We start from the raw sequence: 6,284 nt of genomic DNA, 5'->3' as shown, positions 1-6,284 counted from the left end.
ATCACTACGTGCCCAGCCGCCTCCGCCCCCCGGCGGTGATTTCTCACTTTCTGTCTCTCTCTCTCTCTCTCTCTCTGTCTTTCTGGTGAGCACATCCACCCTATAGCAAAAATCTCTCAGAAAAAAAATAATAAATAAATCCTTAACCAAGGTCAGGTGGGTTGATCAGTAGCTGGGCCCACTGATGGCTTTCATCCCATTGGCTATATCAAATGTAGCTAGGCCCACTAATTCATCCCATTGGCTATATTAAATGTGGTTGGGCCCAATGATTCACTTCATTGGCTATATCAAACGTGGCGAGGCCCACATTTGATATAGCAGACACATGGCTATAGCAGACATAGCTTAATCAATTAGGCATCCTCCACTGGAACTCTTGCACTTACATTACCTCAGATGCATCGTTTTCTTCCTTAATTGGTTTTTCTGTCTAGCTACATCAGTGGATACTCTGCCCGCCCCCCCTTACCCACTTCCGTTTTCTAGCTTTCTCTCAACCGGAGAAACTGAGGCTGAGCTGGCTTATTCCTATGTTCTTACTCCACAAGAAGATGCACCTACCAATGGCTGCAGTTCTTACCTTAATAGCCTGATACATGAAGGGATGAGTGAACACTTTGTTGGTACTAAAAAATTTTCCTGCTTCTAGACCACATTGGTTATGTGGATAACAACTCTCCTTTCTTCTCTTGGTGTAAGATACCCATGAAGTTATCATAATTCTCTTAAAAATATCTTGGTCATCATCAGGTTTCAAAGTATCTCTCATCACTTTTCTTACTGGCTATGCCTATACGAACTCTCATTTGCCAGGGTGGACATTGCCACCCTCCATCAGCTCGGGTAATTCCTTTACTTGCAGACAGGGAGGGCTTAGGTACCTGGCTCAGTCTCCTCTCCCCGAGTGGTATTGCCATCCTGGAGGGTTTTAGCATCCATGTGGACACCTTCTATCAACTTGAAAAGAAGACCGTGGCATAATAAGCAAAATAGAAGTAGTTTGTTTGAGCTAAGGCTTAGAACCAATCACCCAATGAAGCGAATTCCTGGTATCCCAGACATATGCTCCTCCAAATGGCGATCAAGAAAGCTGGTTTATATAACAGTGTGAAGAAGAGAGGTTCCAACTAGTTTGTCAAGAGTTTACGTTGGGGGCCGCCGGCCATGGGAAGTCCGCTGATCTGAGAAGAAACTCTCCCCCCCTTTACATTCAATGGATGATGGCATTTGAGCAGAATCCAAAGAAGGATTGGTACAGCATTCTGGGGGCAGACTCATCTGCAAATGTGTCAGACCTGAAACAGAAGTATCAAAGACTCATATTAATGTACCATCCAGATAAACAGAGTGCAGATGTGCCAGCGGGCTCGGTGGAGGAATGTATATGGAAGTTCACTGAAGTTGATCAGGCATGGAAAATTCTACGGAATGAAGAGACAAAAAAAAAGAGTACGACCTGCAGCGACGTGAAGATGAACTAAGAAATATGGGACCAGTAGATGCTCAAGTGTATCTTGAAGAAATGTCTTGGAATGAAGATGATCACTCTTTTTTTTTGAGTTGCCGATGTGGAAAATACAGTGTTTCTGAGGATGAAGCGGAAGAAGTTCACCTAATTTCTTGTGATATATGTTCACTAATTATAGAACTCCTTCTTTCTTGCTAAACTCGTGCATGACTTAGAATCTTTAAACTATGTATGCAGACACAGTGAGGAGAGAGGCCATTTGAGCACTGTCTGTTCAAGGAAATGATTTTATTTTTTTCAGCCCCATTATTTGGAAGGAAAATTTAAGATTGTTAAATAGAGGCCACACCAGATTAATAAAAATTTAAGATAGTTAATTTGTGTATATTTATTTATATTTACAGGTCACCACAAAAAGTAATAGAATTAGGAATTGTATTTAGTGAATTCCCATCTGAGACCTGTGTTACTTTGTTTTCTCCTTGGTTCAAGTCTCCTCTTTCAGAGGTAACAGTATTATCAAATTCCTTTGTATTAGTAAGTTTCTGATGTAACAGACCATGTTTCTAGCTGCTCAACTTACAAGCCTGCAGCACACCTATCTCACATTTTGGGGTTAAAGTTTAATTAGAATCTTTGTGACAAACACAAGCCTAGTTCTTCAGTCACGAAGGCTGGAGATGAGCATCCATGAGGTTATTTCACAGTTAGTAAAGAGGGCAAAGTAGCAAAAAGAAAGCAAGCTTTGGAATCAGAAGACTTGACTCCAGTCCTGGTCCTGTGAACACTGCCATCTTGGACTTTAAATGTAATGTAAGAAGTGGAAGTCTTTGTTAAAAGGTTTTGAAATTAGTGCATTGCTTTTCTTTTCATTCCAAAATAAGATACAGTATTAATGCTGATATTTATGAATAAAGAACCAGTGTACTGCTGGTATGAAATGGAAAAAAAAAAATAAAGAGGTTAGTTGGGTTATTGAAATAATGCTGGCAACTGACTGGGTATATCTTATCCTTTCTTATTCTTTACATAAGGGACTCAAGAATATTGGAAAGCAGAACGGTTGGGGGATCACATCATGAGATCTATAACCCTTATGCAGCTTCATAGCTTGCTTACTGTAAATAAAAGCATGCATCTTGGGGCAATAACCACAATGGGTTTAAGGTGTAACCAGTCTCAGGCTTATGCTTTCCTGGGTCCTTTAAGACTTAAATCAATGAACATTGTATTCCACAGGCTGCTTCTGTTTCACACCTCTCATCAGCTTGGCCTTAAAGTCCATTGCTGAGATCAGCAGGTGGCATAGTGGACTGGACTCCTATGTGGTTGACCATGGCTCGAGTCCCAGACCCAGCACCTTGAAACTCATGCCGGGCACATGTACATGCATGCCCAAAATCCTGAGAGGAGAATGGAGAAGAAGAAAAAAAATAAATAAATAAAAATAAAGTCCATCACTTCTTCCTCCATCCCCAGCAGTGACTTTCCCTTGTACTCCACTCCAGCTGTCTGTTCCCATGGCCTCACCTCAGGCCCTCTCACCACTGCAAACTAGTCCACCCCTGAGAAGAATAAGTCCAGTACTGCTTTTTCAACCCACTCACCCTCCTCCTGGATTATGACTTCATTAAAGTAATGTCAGTGAAAACAGACTAACAATTTCTCAGACGGTCTCTCCCATAAAAGCAACGAGAAAACTGGGGGAGATAGTCAGAATTAGCTTTTTCGCAACTGTCTAAATTAACTAAAGGCTTACAACAATCCAGGGAATGTTTATTTCATAAAAAGGGTTGATTCAGAACAGCTCGCTTCACTTGCCCTGTTCCCATCACCCGCCTCCCCCAGCTCTGTGGTAGCCTTGAAAATCCACAGCCCACAGTCACAGCGAGAGCCAGAAGCCTGGCAGCCGCTGAAGGGGCAAAATAGGATTAGAGCGCCCAAAGAACTGTCAGGATTTTCTGTGTCTGGTGGTTCCCTGGAAGACCACGATTGCAAGGCAGTCTTTAGTTGACTTAATTTGGCGGTCACCCAGTGTGAAAACCCTCTCCCCTGGGGAGTTGGTTGAAAATATTTGGAGGCAATCGCTTAATTTCAAGGCTGCCTGAGGTGGTAGATAACAGAGAGCGAACAGGGAGCTGACAAGCTTAGAAAGAAAGCCTAGGGGATGAGATGTCCGTAGGGTCTTTGCAAAGCCCCCTCATATTCCTGAGAAAGGAGAAGGCCACATGTGTACATAGGTCTGTCCAGAGCCTAGGGCTGTGTGCATGCTCGAGACAAGGATGGCCTTCCGTTCTCTCTTCTGTGCGGCCTCACCTTAAGGCTGCACACAAGCAGGCAGTGACAGCGAAGTCAGAATTGTCAGCTACCTGGCTGAGCGTTGAAGGCATGCCCAACATGCCCACGGAATCCCTTTGCAAAGACTGGGAGACTTTTCGGTTTCCAGTACTTAAGGTATCTCTAACCATTACCTGACTACTGAGTTAACCGAGCAGAGACTTCAGTGGCCACATGTGATAAAGAAGAGAGGCTTTATAGAATATTTCAGAAAAGTCAGCAAACAACATATAGCAACAATGACAAACCCTAGGAGAGAGAGGAAGAAAACCTAATGTCTATAGTTGCCACATCATGTAATTTTTTTTTTTTTGAGAGCTTTTTGCTATAGGGTACATGAGCTCACCAGAAAGACAGAGAGAGACAAAGACAGAAAGCAAGAAATCACCCCTCAGGGGGGATGGCCACGCCGCAATCCCTTCTCCTCCATTCTCCTCTCGGGATCTTGGGCACGCACGCACATGTGCCCGGTGTGAATTTAAGCCACCAGATCCAGGACTCGAATCGTGGTTGACTACATGGGAGTCCAGCGACATAGGCATTACGCTAACTGCTGGTCCTGATTTTTTAAAAGAGATTTTTGCTATAGGGCATGTACACACGCTGGAAAGACAGAGACAGAAAGTGAGAAATCATCCCCCAGAGCGGATGGCCACACTGCAATCCCTCCGCTATTCTCCTCTCAGGATTATGGGCATGCATGCACATTTTACCAGTGTGAGTTTTAAGTCACCGGGTCCAGGACTCAATCCACTATCAACTATGTGGGAGTCTAGCAATGTAACCATTACACCATCTGCTGGTCACAACACACACATTATGTAATTCTAAATGTACAATTTTCAATAAAAAATTATAAGACGTTCAAAGAAACAAAAAGGTATAACCAGTCCAGCTGGTAGCACGGTGGCTAGGGTGGCTGGTTTCCATGTACCTGACCATTTGAGTCCCAGTCCTGGTAGCCTGGGAAAGAGCTGAAAGCAGGAATTTAAACAAATAGTTATACACTCATGTTTATAGCAGCATTATCCAGAACAGGTAAAACGTGCAAATAGCCTGAGTGTCCATCAACAGGTGAATCGATTTTGTGTGTGTGTGATAGGGCAAGTGCACTCTCCAGAGACAGACATAGAGACAGTGAGAGGAAAAGAGAGAAATCACCCCCCAGGGAGAATGACTGTACCACAATTTCTTCTCCTTCATTCTCCTCCTGGGATTTTAGGCTCGCACACACACGTCCCTAGTTCAGATCTCGACCCACAGTGGGCCACACTGACCCCAAATGAATAGATTTTCTAAACGTGGCATATACAGAAGGTGAGATATTATTCAGCCTTTAAAGTAAATGAAATTCTGATACATGGTGCAACATGGATGAATATTAAAACATTATGCTAAGTAAAATAAGCCATACCAAAGGGGAAATATTGTACAACGCCACTTACATGAGGTATCTAGAATAGACAAATTCATAGGGACAGAAAGTAGAATGGAGCTATGGGGGGAAGGGAAGATGGGGAATTACTACTGTTCAGTGGGTACAGAGTTTCTGTTTGGGATGATGAAAAAGTTCTGGAAATAGTGGTGATTGTTGTACGACATTGAGAATGTACTTAATGCCACTGATTTGTACGTTTTTAAATAGTTAAAATAGTTATTTAAGTTATGCAAATTTTACCACTGTAGAAAAAAGGTATGAAAATCATATGTGTATGTATATATGTATGTGTGTGTGTGTATACATATATATATGATATACCATGTATCATATATAGGATAGTCATGGTTCTTTTTTTTTTGGAGAGATTTTTGCTATAGGGCACGTGCACTCGCCAGATAGAGACAGAAAGCGAGAAATCACACCCCAGGGGGGATGGTCACGCCGCAATCCCTTCTCCTCCATTCTCCTCTCGGGATCTTGCCCGGCGTGAGTTTTAAGCCACCGGGTCCAGGACGCGAACCGCGGTTGACTACGTGGCAGTCCAGCGACATAGCCATTACGCTAACTGCTGGTTCCCAGTCATGGTTCTTGTAAAAATTTAAAATATTTAATATGTGATTTATTCACTGTTAAAGTTTAATGTGTTAGTAAATATGCATATATTTAGTTTGTTGTTTCTATTTTTTCTTTTTTTTTTTGCCAGAGAGCATATGCAAAAGAGAGAAAGAAAGCAAGAGAAAGCACCGCCCAGTGGAACCTGGTTATGCTGTAATACTTTTCCTCCATTTTTCATCTCATCAGCTAGACATACACATGCACACACAAAATGTTTGTCTTTTTCTTTCTTTTCTTTTTTTTTTTAGAGAGTTTTTTTGCTATAGAACGTGTGTGCTTGCCAGAGAGACAGAGACAGAGCGAGAAATCATCCCCCAGGGATAATCATCATATTGCAATCCCTTCTTCTCCATTCTCCTCTTGGGATTTTGGGCATCCACATGCACCCAACTTGAGTTTCAAGCTGTCAGGTCCGAGATT

At 42.5% G+C, this 6,284-nt stretch overlaps 1 long non-coding RNA gene and 1 pseudogene across 1 annotated transcript in view; both read left to right on the top strand.

The window, feature by feature from the left end:
* Positions 1-5,970, top strand: part of LOC102496215 (uncharacterized) — a 31,103-nt gene extending 25,133 nt beyond the window's left edge. Inside the window, exon 3 of the long non-coding RNA XR_003549052.1 lies at positions 5,953-5,970. This is a non-coding gene — a long non-coding RNA (uncharacterized LOC102496215). The remainder of the gene's footprint in view (positions 1-5,952) is intronic.
* On the top strand, positions 775-2,289 carry LOC102495812 (dnaJ homolog subfamily C member 24 pseudogene; annotated as a pseudogene).
* Positions 5,971-6,284: the final 314 nt, after the last annotated feature.

Source organism: Tupaia chinensis, unplaced genomic scaffold, assembly GCF_000334495.1.
Source record: "Tupaia chinensis unplaced genomic scaffold, TupChi_1.0 Scaffold000170_1, whole genome shotgun sequence".
NCBI classification, from domain to species: Eukaryota; Metazoa; Chordata; class Mammalia; order Scandentia; family Tupaiidae; genus Tupaia; species Tupaia belangeri.
This window is presented reverse-complemented; position numbering and strand designations above follow the sequence as displayed.